The sequence below is a fragment of the Bos taurus genome, chromosome 12 (assembly GCF_002263795.3).
Source record: "Bos taurus isolate L1 Dominette 01449 registration number 42190680 breed Hereford chromosome 12, ARS-UCD2.0, whole genome shotgun sequence".
Classification (NCBI taxonomy): Eukaryota; Metazoa; Chordata; class Mammalia; order Artiodactyla; family Bovidae; genus Bos; species Bos taurus.
In genome coordinates, this window is record NC_037339.1 from 32,552,929 (window position 1) to 32,567,596 (window position 14,668).

The following is a 14,668-nucleotide window of genomic DNA, read 5'->3' on the forward strand; positions in this document are numbered from 1 at the left end:
GGTCAGCAGGCCAGACATGAGCTACTTTCCCACCGTGAACCAGCATATGAATGACTCCGAGGCCCCTGACCATCCCTGGCTTTAGGGGCAGCCTCATCCAGTTCTCCTCCCCCACAACCCAGGTTGACAGGCCTGGTCCCTGCACTTCACTTCTTGGGGAACAGCGACACTTGCTGGCCGTCATGGTTACTAGGCGCCAGTGCTCGGAAATTAAATGGCCTCTTTCCTCCTTATGTGAAAGCTCTGTGTGAGAGTGGTGTCAGTGTGAGCATGACAGAGACTATACCCTGCTCCACCCTCCGGGGGGCACTTTCAGTCTCCTAAGCAGCAAACATATCTTAAGGAGTGTCCATGTCAAAGTATCCTTCCCCCTTCACCCTGCACTGAGGGTGGGAGAGTCTGGGCTTGTGAGCGCACACACACACACAACTTGAAGTTAGAGACAAGAAAGGCACAGTGATGGGACCTGGAAAGGTTGTCGAAAAGGGATATAAGGAACTTCCCTGGTGGTCCAGTGGTTAAGACTCTGAGCTCCCACTGCAGGGGGCGAGGGTTCGATTCCGGGTCAGGGAACTGAGATCCCACATACCGAGTGGTGTGGGCCCCCCGCAAAAAAATAGAATGAATCTCTTCCCAGCAGAGCCAAGACCCAGACACAGGCCCAGGCCACCTGCTTGGTGAGTTAATGAGGGCGTCAGACATGGGTCTCTTCAGACATGGGTCAATCCACACATGCAGAGACCTCACTGCTTCCCAGCTCACCGGTTAAAGAAGGGCTCAGGTGTCTTTGTGAATCCTCTCCTCCCTGCTCCTTGCCTCAGGGCAGGCCGGGGCAGGCTGCAGAGCTGGCAGAGGAGCCCAGCTGTGAAAGATGAATTCATGGGTTCATTCAGGAAATAGTCACGGAGTGTGTCTACAGTCCGGGCACCATACGCTGCGAGAAAAGCAGAGAACACGATCAGTAATGCAAACGTGAAATATGAAGGTTGCCCATGTTGCAGATGGGAGAGAGACCGACAAGAAATAAGGGACAAAGGTGCTTCCTGAAGTCATGAAGGAGGTGACACCTTAGTGACGCTTTTACGTCGAGGGTGCAGTGTGAAGGACCCCTTAGACTGGTGGCATGTGGATGCATTCATGAGAGTGCACCTGAGGAGCCAGCCAGGAAGGGGAGGACCGTTCCCAGCAGGGGCCGGCAGGGCCACAGCCCTGTGAGGGGACCGAGGGGGTGCGGGAGGAGGGAGGGTCCATCCAGGCCAGAAGGCTACCTGTGCAGGTGTCGTCACGGACAGCGACATTTTATCCTACAGAAGGGGGCACTTCCCTACAGTCCAGGAGAGAACAGGTGTATCAGAGTCATGTTGCCGAAGTGGCATTTCCTCTTCAGAAAAGAATGTTTTGCCCAAAATGAAAAACAGAAATGAATATAGCTTTCCCAGGGGCAATGGCTTACTGTAGAGGAAGTAATTTAGATACTGTGTTTGGTTTTCAAATCACAGGCAGATTTTTATTAGTAAGAGGAGAGGGACAATCTGGCTTCACCAAGATAGGTGATCACAACATGCTGACTGCACCGCCAGGTGGGGCTATGGACTCAGAAGTGGGGCCTGGTCCAGCCGGCGGCCGGGAACCTGGGCCCATCTTTCCCAGAGGGAGGTGAGCTGCCTTCCTTCTCAAAAGGCACAACAGATGTTTGCTTTGCTTTCTTTTCGCAGAACCTGTGCTCTTTCCTCCCCCTTTCATATTATCTTGTGTGCCGGGATTTCCTACACCCCAGCATTTGGTCACTGGGCCAGCATGTCCCTGTGGGGAGGAGGGGAAGGACCGCAAGTTCAGGGAGTTCAGCCCTGGTGGTGCTCCTAACCAGAGCCTGCATGTCTGAGGTGTGAGGCTGGGGCACAAACTCCATGATGGAGACATAGTTCTCTAGGGATCACTTATTCAAATATTGGAAGGACCGATACTGAAGCTGAAGCTCCACATTGGACACCTTATGTGAAGAACTGACTCACTGGAAAAGACCCTGATGCTGGGAAAGATTCAAGGCAGGAGGAGAAGGGGACGACAGAGGATGAGATGGTTGGATGGCATCACCGACTCAATGGACATGAGTTTGAGCAAGCTCTGGGAGATGGTGGACAGAGAAGGCTGGCATCCATGGGATCGCAAAGTCAGACATAGCTGAGTGACAAAACAATAACAGGGATAACTTAGGAGATGGAGGAGAAGCAGGGGTCGTCTGAGTCCTTAACAAGCCCGGGGCAGTGCCAGCTGAGCCAACATCACGGATTCCAAGAGGACGGCCTGCTCCTGGCCCCAATGTAGACAAGGAGCCTGAGGCTCAAGTCGGTCATCCAAGGCACAGACTGGCTCCTGGCACTAAATGCACAGCCAGAAAATTTGCTTGCTGTGAAGTCAAGGGCCAACGGCGCCTTCCAGGTGAGCACAAGTGAGGATGCTGTTAAGTCAGCTGCTGCTTTCCTCTAGTTTGGAAAAGGAAGATGAATCTGGTTCCAGACAAATTTGGGTTTGGTTTGGCAGGAGGCAAGCTTTTATTCCCTGGAGTGTTTTAGGAAGTTTCACAAGAGGTTAAGTGTTGAAGAAAGGATAGGAGACGGATGGGGCGGGGCAGGCAGGAGGGAGGCCCAGCCTGGACCAGGGCCTGGATGCAGGACTGGACATGGGACAGCTCCGCAAGGCCCTCCCCAGCACAGCGAGCAGGACACCCAGGGAAATGCCAATAGCCAGCAATCTTCTGTCACAGGCGTCCTGCAGTCATCTGCTCTGTCACGTCCTGCTGTTTTGGGATCTGTGGCCTCTGAGGCTTTGAGTTTTCCACCTGGACTGGCATTACAGAGACCTGCTGTGGTTAAAGGAGAAACTAGCTGGGCAAAGAGGGCAGGAATTCTGCCCAGCAGTGGGTGGGTTTCAGACAGTAGATGGCCTTGGACACCAATCAAGACACTGGGGCTTCAGAAACAGACTCACAGGTACCAAAGGGGAAAGGGGTGGATGAATAAATCAGAAGTGTGGGATTAACAGATACAGACTACTCTACATAAAATAGATAAGCAGGGACTTTTGTGGTGGTCCAGATGCTTAGATTCCGAACTCCCAAGCAGGGGGCCTGGGTTTGATCCCTGGTCAGGGAACTAGATCCCACATGGGGCAACTAAAAGAAGATCCTATATGCTGCAACTAAGACTTGGCACAGTCAAATAAATAAATATTTTTTAAGTAATAAAAAATAAAATAAATAAGCAAAAAGGATTTAGTGTATAAAACAGGGAAATATATTCAATTTCTTATAATAACCTATAATGGAAAATAATCTAATATACATTTACGTACAAAACTGATTCACTTTGCTCTACACCTGAAAGTAACACAATGTTGTAAATCAACTGTGTGTGTGTGTGTGTGTGTGTGTGTGTGTGTGCTCAGTCTCTTCAGTTGTGTCTGACTCTTTACAACCTCATGGACTGTAGCCCGCCAGGCTCCTCTGTCCATGGGATTCTCCAGGCAAGAATACTGGAGTGAGCTGCCATTTCCTTCTCCAGGGCTTCTTCCCACCCAGGGATCGAAACTGGGTCTCCTGCATTTCCTGCATGGTGGATTCTTTACCAGCTGAGCCATCGGAGAAGCCCAAATCAACTATACTTCATTAAAACAAAGAGAGGCACTGGGGTTTTCATCCTAAGCCATGAAAGGGCTGGTACAGGGGAATAACATGGGTTTTCAGAAAAATAATCCAGGGGCAGATTTAGGATTGATCCACAGACTGGAAGCTGGGTGGCCAGAAAGATTATGGGACGAGTTGATCGCTTGTGATTTCCTGTTTGCAGCTCCCTCAGACTGGGATGTCCCTTCCTGCCCTGCCCTCCCACTGCCCCCTACCTGGGGACATGCCCCTTCATTCCAACAATCCGGCTAAGGCTCTTCTCTCTGGAAACCTCCCCACCCCCAGCTCCCAGGCATGGCATCTCCAAGCAAAACCCATAGAACTGAGCTTGTATAACAGCGCTTTGTAGAATGGTAACAGTTTGAAGACAGGGGGTGTGTTTTCTCCATTTTTATAACCAGCACTCAGCTCTGCTTGTGATAAACTGTGACGCTAAAAGAATGATGAGGGATGAACAGGGAGCAGCTGGGTGATTGAAGGGATGAACGCGCTCCTTGGAGACAAGCCCCGGCAGAGTGACCCAGGACGTTTGGGTGAGGACTCGGGCGCGTACAGGGCACCCTCTTCCCCTTCTGACCATCCTCCCAATCTTGGTGGAGCACCTCTCCTTGTGGACGGGTCTCGTGGGCAGGAACGCTGCAGTGGGGGGTGGGTAGAATTGTTAAGAGAGAGAGTGTGTGTGTCTGGCTGCTTGCTGCCCAAAAGCCAATAAACAGGCCAGCCTGGTGGAAAATAAAGTTTGCTTTATTTCAGATGTCAGCAACTGGGGGGCCCGGCGGGGAGTAGACGTCCGTCCAAAGACTGACTTACCCCACCACCAACAAGCAGAGGGTAAGAGCTTTTATAGACGTGGTGCTGGGGTGGGGGGGCTACATGCAGAAACAAGCACAGCCATCTCTGACAGTCATCTTCCATTGCTCATCAGTGGTCTGTCCAGCATCACCTTGGTTGTTTTAGGTACAGTTAATCTTCAGTTCCGGGATCCATTTGTTCTGATTTCTTTGCGGCCAATTCTTGGAATTGTGGCAGCTCTTATCATGGGTACAGTCTGGTCATCAAGTAGTTAACTTCACCTGGGCTTTTAGTATGTATAAGACAGCTCACAGGATATGGCTCAGAATATTATCTATAGCCCTTGAGAAAGAACTAAAGGTCCTTGACTATTCTTAATGACTACATTATTATTATTTAGTCTTCTTTGACTGTTTTCCTTTGTTTCCACAGTTGTCACTTCTCTGATGAAACTTATTCTCTCACTAAAGATAGACAAAAGGCATGCAGAGGTCATGGTTTCAGGGCAAGGACCGTAGGGTCCCGCTCCATCTCAGAATGCCAAACCCACCCAGGGCTTTCAGCTGCCCTGGAGGCCATGCTTTCCTCAGGACCCGGGGCTGTGGGTGCGTCTTGATGCGTCTCTTCTGTATCACCTTTGTGCCACAGGCCATGTGAGTTTTCGACCTCTGGACTTCGTTGTTGCTGCTCTTTACTCGGTTGCGGCCTACTCTTTGAGACCACATGGCCTATAGCCCGCAAGGCTCCTCAGTCTAGGATTTCCCAGGCAAATGAAATGGGTTGCCATTTTCTTCTCCAAAATAGCGATGGAATCCACACCTCCTGCATTGCAGATTCTTTACCTCTGAGCCACCGCGGAAGGTGACTAGAGGTAGACAGATATAAATCACCGTTTTCACGTTGTATCAAACGTGCTTCTTATGTAAACCCTCCTTTAGACCCCTTGTCACTTTTATGTTACTGACTTGTCACACGTCTGACCGTTCTCCACCCAGTGACATCAGTCTGCATCGGCTACAGTACCTGTGCTTTGCTCAGTGGACACTCCCTGAGCCCTGGAAAATGCAGTCCACATATGCATGCTTTCCTTCTCTGGGAAGAAGCAGAACACCCCAAAGGAGAAAGCTCACGACTGGAGGTGTTCCTAATAAGCGCAAGCACATGGCTGTTTCTCTGGTTGGCCAGCTTGAAAGCCTCCTGGTTCGGGAGGGGTCAGATAGCAGAGTGGTCAAGCCCTACCCCCAGCCCTGCTCATCGTTGACTGTCACCTTGGGTAGCTCACTTGACCTCTCTGAGCCTCAGCGTGCCCTTCTGTCAGGCCACGTCAGGGTCACACCTGCACAGAGACAGTGTGGGCAAAGCACCACTCCAGGAGCTGTTAACCTCCTTCTAAGCCTGCCTCTCCAGCCCTGCCTGGGGAGCTTGGTCCACAGCCAGGGAGAGGCCCTTCTGGTTGCCGCAGAATAAGGACTGAACAGAACTACGTGTGACCAGGTCTCCCTCCACTCAGCCTCTCAAGTGGGACACAAGGAGGTTCTCTGCAGATCTGCTAAGTGGTTTCTCAGATACGATCCAGCATGAATCACCATGTCTGGGACAATCCTGCAGCGACTCCAGCCTTCCTCTGACCTCCCAGGCTCTGCCGGGGCACGAGAGACCTCTCCGTGATGTTGTCCTTAAAAGGCCGGAGTCGTGCCTCCCAAATCCGCGTCTTGCCAGAGACACGTCTATCCTTCTAAACCCCAATGACCTTGTTTGGGGTTTCAGGCAGAACAACGTGAAGATGAGACAGGATGCCAGCCGGCCATGTGGCGTCACGGCGCTGAGCGTGGGGAACGTGAGAACCCAAGGATGCGGTAAATCTTTACTGAGCGTGTTACACTGAAGGCACAGCCCTTCACTGTGGCCCTCTCTGGGAAAAAATTCACGAATTCCCCAGCCAGTAAGTCAGCTTGTGTTTATCATCTGTGTACTTTTTAACCAAGATGGGTTGTGGTTTCCTTTTGGGGTGGGTAATGCTAGCAACCCCGTGACTTTGGGCTTATTCCATCTGGCAGAATAGCCTGAGTTGGGTTTTGGCTTCTTTTTTGTTGTTGTTGTTTAGTTGCTCAGTCGTGTCTGACTCTTTGGGACACCATGGACTGCAGCCCGCCAGGCTCCTCTGTCCATGGGATTTCCTGGGCCAGAACACTGGAGTGGGCTGCCATACCCTCTTCCAGGGATCTTCCCAACCCAAGGGGTCCAACCCGTATCTCCTGTGACTCCTGCAGTGGCAAGTGGATTCTTTACCACTGAGCCACCTGGGAAGCCCTTTGACATCTTTGCCACCTGACAATTCACCCAGGCAACTATTTTACCACCTCTGGGTGCAATACCTGAAGCTGTGCACTCATTACTAAAATTCTTCCTTCATTCCCCATTTCCATGCGAGGGAGGAGCCTGGCATGCTCCTTCCTTGGCACGTGAGACTGATTCCTTATCTTGCCTTCCTGGCTGCAAAGATCTTTCCTCTGACTGAGACTGTGCCCCCAAGACACACAACAGGGCAGCTGGCAGCATCGGCCTCATGGACACTTCCTGCTCACCCTGTGCCATGCACTGGGCACACGAGTGCTCCGCATTTGTTCACACTGAGGGTGAACTAAAGAAAGGCAGTGCTGTCCTCTGGGTTCCCAGGCTAGTGGGGGACAGTTGTCACCCAGCGTGGCGCCCTGATCTGGGTGAAGCACAAGCTGGACTCAAGATTGTCAGGAGAAGCAGCAACAACCTCAGATATGCTGATGACACCACCCTTATGGCAGAAAGTGAAGAGGAACTAAAGAGCCTCTTGATGAAAGTGAAAGAGAAAGTTGGCTTAAAACTCAACATTCAAAAAACTAAGATCGTGGCATCCAGTCTCATCAAGTCATGAAAAATAGATGGGGAAACAATGGAAACAGTGACAAACTTTATTTTCTTGGGCTCTGAAATCACTGCAGATGGTGACTACAGCCATGAAATTAAGACATTTGCTCCTTGGAAGAAAAGTTATGACAAACTTAGACAGCATATTAAAATGCAGAGATGTCCTTTTGCCAACAAAGGTCCGTATATTCAAAGCTTTAGTTTTTCCAGTAGTCATGTACGGATGTGAGTTGGACCACAAAGAAGGCTAAGCACCGATGAACTAATGCTTTTCAATTGTGGTGTTGGAGGACTCTTGAGAGTCCCTTGGACTGCAAGGAGATCAAACCAGTCAATCCTAAAGGAAATCAACCCTGAATATTCACTGGAAGGATTGATGCTTAGGCTGAAGCTCCAATACTTTGGCCACCTGATGGGAAGAGCCGACTCATTAGAAAAGACCCTAATGCTGGGAAAGATTGAGGGCAAAAAGGAAAGGGGGCAACAGAGGATGAGATGGTTGGATATCATCACCGATTCAAGGGACACGATCTTGAGCAAACTCTGGGAGATAGTGGACAGAGGAGACTGGTGTGCTGCAGTCCATGTGATCACAGAGTCGGACATGACTTAGTCACTGAACAACAACACGGTGTCCTGACAGGGAGCATAGGACACTCTATCTTAGGGTGCTGGGCACCCCTGGAATCAGGGAAAGCTTCCCAGAAGCTCTCTGCCTTGGCCCCAAACTTGAGCAGCAGCCCTTGAACCTTGAGGGTGCCTCTCCCCAAAGCCTGCCCCTACCCCTGCAAAGAGACTGTGGGGTCTTGCAGGCAAGCCAACAGCCCTCCGTCTGGGCCCCCTGTGGAGGCTCCACCTGGAGAAGCTGAACACCCACAAGGTGCCCAACGTGGTGCCTGCCCCAGAGCAAGTCACCAAAGTGAAACTGTTTTCACTAAAGGACTTTGATCAGAAAATAACGGGCTGCATGCTGAGGCTGTGGGCACTTGCTTACCATCCCACAGTCCACGCTGGGGAGCTGGAAGTTCAGGGGAGACAAGGGTGGAGCAAAAGGAGCCACATGACAGGGACCTAGAGATAGCGGGCACGCTCCCCTTGTGGACACCGGGATTCTGATAAAGGATTAGGATCCTTCCTTGCCCACGGTCATTTCTTGCAGTTTTACTTTTACGATAGAATAGCAATGGTTGCCTTTCCTGTAGCAGGAAGTTTGTTTTTCTTTTCCTCTTATCTCTCTTATTCCTGTCTCGCTTTTCCTGTCCTCCAACCCCCTCTCCTTGTTCACTTGAAATTAAATGGAATGAAAAGAGGCATCTTAATCTACCAGCTCTGAGCAAAGGGAAATTTGCATCTCTTCAGTTGCTCCTAATTATTCATTTCCTTTCTCTCTTCCCCATCTCGAAAATAATTGCTGCGTGAGTCATTTTCCCTAGATGAGAACTGGAAGTGGCTGGGCTATGGGCAGTGACTGAACTTTCTCCTCCAGAATCTTCAGGGTGGGTGAACTTTGATGGAGCTGTCCTGACCGTGGCCTAGTCCCTACAACAGGAGGGGCAGTGGGCGCACAGAGCAGTGCTCCTTCGTCAGCATGTAGTCGTGTCATTATTGTTTTTATATTTAATATTTATGACCTGCTCAGAGTATATGTGGGGCTTCTCTGGTGGCTTAGATGGTAAAGAATCTGTCTGCAATGCAGGAGACCCGGGTTCAATCCCTGGGTTGGGAAGATCCCCTGGAGGAGGAAATGGCAACCCACTCCAGTATTCCTGCCTGGAGAATTTCATGGACAGAGGAGCCTGGCAGGCTACAGTCCATGGAGTTGCAAAGAGTTGGACATGAGTGATTGACCAACAGTTTCACTACAGTATGAAGAGTGAAAGTAAAGGTAGTGGCACAGTTGTGTCTGACTCTGTGATCCTGAAGATCACTATAGTATATTTGGTGTTAAAGTGGAGCTCTAAAAGTTCAAAGTCAATAATGACAATAATCCCTCATATTTATCATCAATAGTTTATGATTTGGCTTCACACACATTTACAGATTGTGATGTTTAGTGACTTGATCAAGTGGCAAAGCCAAGAATAGAACTCCCCTCCCTGGAAGCAGCTCCCAGCTTTCTACGTGCAGGTGGGTGGCGCAGAGGGACTCTCTGGACTCCGGAAAGGTGGAGCAGGAAGATGAGGGAGCCAGGAGGAGAAGCGGATGCAGAATTCCAAAACAAGAGTGGCTGGGACTTCTCTGATGGTCCCGTGGTTAAGAATCCACCTTCTAATGCAAGAGACATGGGTTTGATCCCTGGTCGGGGAACTAAGATCCCACACGCCACAAGGCAGCTAAGTCAGAGCACCACTAGAGAGACGCCCCTACACTTCAATGGAAGATACTGCATGCTACAACTAAGGCCCGATGCAGCCAAATAAATAGTACTAAATTAAAAAAAAGAGTGGCTTGCCCTGAATATTCTGTTGGCATGGCCTCAGTGCCCACTCCTCCTCACCCCCTGGTCCCCACTGCCCCTTGTACTAAGGAGCGGTCTGCCTCAGAGCCCCAGAAATGCCTCTGCAACATTGACCCAGCCCAGCCTTGGATGCTGAGCCAAGTGCTTCCAGCCTCCTCGGCTCTGCCTTCCTTCGCACTGTAACTGCTCGATCCCACCTGCCAGGCTGTGCATGGCCATGATGCCCTCAAGAGATGCTCTCATCTGCTGACCCTGATCAGTGCTTTTCCTATTAGCTCTCCTCTCCTCAAACCAGGACTTTGGAGAGAAGTGCAGAATCCCAGGTCTGAGCTGTAAGGGATGGTCTCAAAGCCAGCTTCCCTCTGATTGCTGGAACTTTCATTACAAAATGGAGGGGGCTCTTGGATTTGTTTGAGATGAGGAGGAGGGTGTGGGCCAGGAGCGCACCTGAATTCTTAGAGGGTTGCTGTTTGGTCAACTGAAGAAGCCAAGGAAGGCAGGTGGATGTGATGGAGGAGGGTATATGAGAGACCACCGTTTCCAGAATCCTTGCAGACAAGACTGTGGATGTGGGCCATGTGGGGAGCATGAGGCGCGGGCTGCATTGCTGCTGCCAACCAAGTCTGTCTGTGAGCACACCCACCCAGGCAATTGGCTTTTCTGCATCAGAACGAGCAAAGGCTGCCCCTTCCCGTGTCTGTTCACTAGCCCATGGATGTCCAGAGGCAGGGTGCCAGGCAGCAGTTTTGATGCTCTCATGTGATTCAGGACCTAGACTGATGATTGTGAAGCAGGAGACTTCCATTTATAACCTGTTACCTTAAATGTTGCCATGATTCTATAGGCAATTTAATACCCTTTGCCAAATCCCTGTCTGATGAAACTCATCGAGAGGACTCTGTCCTCTGCAAGTCAAATCTGTCCATGCAGGATGTGAAGATCTCCAAGGTCATGTGTGCATGGCATTGCAAAGAAGAAACTTCTAGATTAAAGAAGCAAAACAGACATAACTAAATGCAAGCTTCTGTCCTGGAGTGAGAGAAATGCTAGAAAGCTCACTCTTGGTCAACAAACAATTTGAAAATGAACAGTGGCTTAAGTTAAAATTACAGGTCTATGAAAATCCATGCACTTGATGACTTTGGTTATGTAAAAGAATATCCCTGTTCTTAGAAAATACACACTGAAGTATTTAGGAATAAAGGTTCTCGTGGATGTAACTTACTCCCAAATGGTTCAAAAAATTGAGATGTGGGGAGAGGGAGAGAGAGAATGATAGAGCAATAGAGCAGATGAGTTAAAATGTTAACAGTATGTGAATCTGGGTGAAGGGTTTATTACTGTTCCTTTTATATTCTTGGGTTTTTTTAAATATTTTTTTATTTTGGCTGCATCAAGTCCTAGTTGCTGCCCACAGGCTCCGGAGTGTGCAGGCTTCATTGTCCTGAGACACGTGAGATCTTAGTTCCCCAGCCAGGGATGGAACCTGAATCCCATGCATTGGAAGGCAAAGTCTAAACAACTGGACCACCAGGCAAGTCCCCTCCTTTTACTCTTCTTGTTTTTAAGGAGACGGTCACTCCTAGGGCCACAAGTGCTTCTTAAACGGGGGGCCTCAGCACCTCTCTTTCCCCAGCCCCAGCCCTGAATGTCCCTCCTGCCAGGTCCCCTTAGCAAGTCACTCCACCTCCCTGGGCTGGACCGGTGATGGATGGTCCCTTCGCTCCCAGCTATCCCATGTCCTCCTGCCCCAGGCTTACTGTGAGTCCCAGATGTGTCCTCACAGAGCAGATGGGATGCCCCTCACCAAGCTCCCCAGGGCCCGGAGTAAGGATTATGTTTTCCTTCATTCCCTCCGCCTTTCCTGTTTGCTTGCGGCTGTCAGAGCCACTCTCCTCCACTTAGCCAGGGAAACTGAGGTTATTGCATTGCCGTTTTATAGTGAGTGAAGGAATTAGATTCTAATAAGGTTTGTGTAGGAAATGAGTTTCTTAAGTACCAGGCTGAGCAGTTTCATATTGTAACTGAGGGAAAAGGAGCCTGAAAAATCATTAAACTCTCTTCTTAGGTAAAGAAAGATGAACCACAAGAGAAGGGCCATCCACTGACTCAGTCTGCAAAATTACCAGCGCCTTGGGGAGCTTCGGGTCCCTCCTGACAAGTAGAGAGAGGAAGTAAACACTTGTAATAATCTTTAGCAGCTGGACGTTTCTCAGAGACTGCTGGGTGCTCCTCCACGGAGCTATAATCCTTACTGACTACTAGACTATCCGCTCGGGTATTTGCACAAGTACCCCAAATTCAACTTGCCCCAAACATAATGTATCATCCCTTCCAACCCACTCCCCTGCTACCCACCCACCATGGGCCATCCAGTCCCCTGGCTGGAAACCTAGGAGTCACTGGATATTCTAGACATTTCCCTGGCCCTCATTAAGTGCAGCATCAGTTGCAGATGCCCTGCGGTCTAACCTTGAGGTTTAACCGTGGGGTCCACCACCCTGGGATCTAAATCTGGAGTCTACTCTGGGGTCCAACCCTGGGGTCTAACCCTGGGGTCTGCCACCCTGGGGTGTAACACTGGAATCTACCACCCTGGGGTGTAACCCTAGAGTCTACTCTGGGGTCCAACCCTGGGGTCTAACCCTGGGGTCTGCCACCCTGGGGTGTGACACTGGAATCTACCACCCTGGGGTGTAACCCTAGAGTCTACTCTGGGGTCCAACCCTGGGGTCTAACCCTGGGGGCCACCACTCGGGACTCCATGATGCCCCCCTGGTGCTCTACTCTCCCGCCAGCATTCTGACCCTCAGCACTTCTCACCTGGATCACAGAGTAGCGTCCTCACTCCTTGTCCTCTTTAGTCTAGTTCCTCTGCAGACAACCCTTTCTCCTGCTGCTTTTATTTTTCATGATTTTTAATATCTCATCTACAGGTTAGGAAACAAACACTAGAGTCACCAGTGCCCAGATGAAGAGAGAGAGAAGAGAGAAGGCTGCCGTTTCCTTAGAGGAGCCGTGCAGCCCCCAGCCCATGCATCCTCCTGCTTCTCCCCAGGAGGGGACCATGACCCTGACCCTGAGAGGGCTTTCACGTTTCTACACACAATCCAGAGTCAGATCCTGGAGTCCCACACGACAGACCCAGCTGAGACTGTATGGATTCTCTAGGTTATTAGGGGAGGGCTGACATCTTTAAAGCATGGAGTCTTCAGTCCGTGTACACTATGTCTGTCCTCCTTTCATGCTCAATACAGATCTGTACTGAAGTCTGGTAAATATTTGGTTATTTTCCCCCAAGTTGTTTGCTGCTGTTTTACCAAAAGGCAGTTGGTTTTAGGTTGATCTTGGATCCAGAAACTCCTAACTTATCTGCAGAACCTACTACAAAGCTTTTGAACAGCATCACCAAAAGTGTGTTCCTTTGTGGACAGGCGTTCACACAACGGTTTCGGGTTCTGAGTTCAAACATCCTGAGAAGGAGCATGGTTGTGTTTCTGGGGGTTAGACACCCCTGACCTGGTGAGGGGCAGCCCTGTAGGGGGAGTGATCACCCAGGCGAGGCAGGGTTCTCTGAACCCCTCTCTGGGTCTGCACTGAGCTGGGTCCTGGGGGACCAGCCCTGCTCTTGGGGGTCTCCTTCCAGCCCGGTGGAAGCTAGAATTACTTATTCTTTGCCAGACTACAGGGCTTTCTCCTCTGAGCACAGCAAGTGCCCACAGCTTCCCTACTCTTTCCCCTGGGTCCACTCCTGGGCTCCCTTCTTCCCTGTCCCTCTGGTGTCCTTTCCGTGTCTGGCTCTTCCTCTCCACAGTAGCTCCCAGATCACAGAGCCACTGAGGGAGCGGGGAACTCACCCCTGCCCACCCAGCTTCTGGTGAAGTGATTGCTGGGTGGAGCTTCATTCCAGATGGTTCTGAGGGAACCTGGCACCCAGAGTCCTCATGGGAGGGACTGACCAGGCTCTGCTAGATTCTGGCGATCACACCCTTGCTCGCCTCCTCCGCATCTTGCTATCCAGCCTCCCCGGGAGCCGCTTCTCCAAAAGCTACCTGTCTCTCCATCTCTTCCTTCTGTTTCCCTTTTTAGTGAGACTATTTGGCCCAATCTGCGTCTTCACCAGACACCCAAGTGGGTAGGAATCTCTAGGCACACGATTTATTGTCCAACTGTGATAGCAGAGTGCCCTCCCCATGATTCAGAGCAGGAACTCAACACAGGGGAAGGATAAGCCGACAGACCAAGCAAAGGGCTGCGGGGTGGCCAGAACCAGCAGTAGCAGGGAGCTGGACCCCCGCCCCCACCAGCTGGGAGGCAGGGCTGAACCCTCAGAGGGCCTGTCTGCAGGAGGTGGGGCCCCGGAGCCCACACCGCTGCTGCTGAAAGAACAGAAACCAGGCGGAGAGGTGGGAAGACGAGGCCTGACAGCAGAAAAGCAACAGGCCACGGACCAACTTCCAGCAGAGAAACCTGCTGCCCCAAGCAAGGGCATTTCTTTCCATTGAAAACACATCTGTGTTGAGAGCACATCCCTCCCAATCCAAAGGTCACACCAGAAAATCCAGGGTCAACCAGATGGCCTGAAATACTCAGATATGAGCAAGAGCAGCCATGACGTACAGAGAAGTCATCAGAAGCCCCTAACTGGACCCATGTCCCTGGATTTCTAAGACACCTGCAGCCAGGAGCTAACCCCTGTGACCTCTGAGCTCCACCAGGACCCAGGGACGCAAGCCAGGGTTCAGTGACCTCCCAGAGCTGAGCCCATGGGCTTCAGCCGGATGAGGGCCCTCCCCACCCCCGTGGGAACCCCTGCTTGGGGAGCAGCTTCA

At 50.9% G+C, this 14,668-nt stretch overlaps 1 long non-coding RNA gene across 1 annotated transcript in view; it reads right to left on the minus strand.

The window, feature by feature from the left end:
• Positions 1 to 640: 640 nt before the first annotated feature.
• The window catches only part of LOC104973577 (uncharacterized), a 45,663-nt gene continuing 31,635 nt past the window's right edge, over positions 641 to 14,668 (minus strand). Inside the window, exon 3 of the long non-coding RNA XR_009496710.1 lies at positions 641 to 934. This is a non-coding gene — a long non-coding RNA (uncharacterized lncRNA). The remainder of the gene's footprint in view (positions 935 to 14,668) is intronic.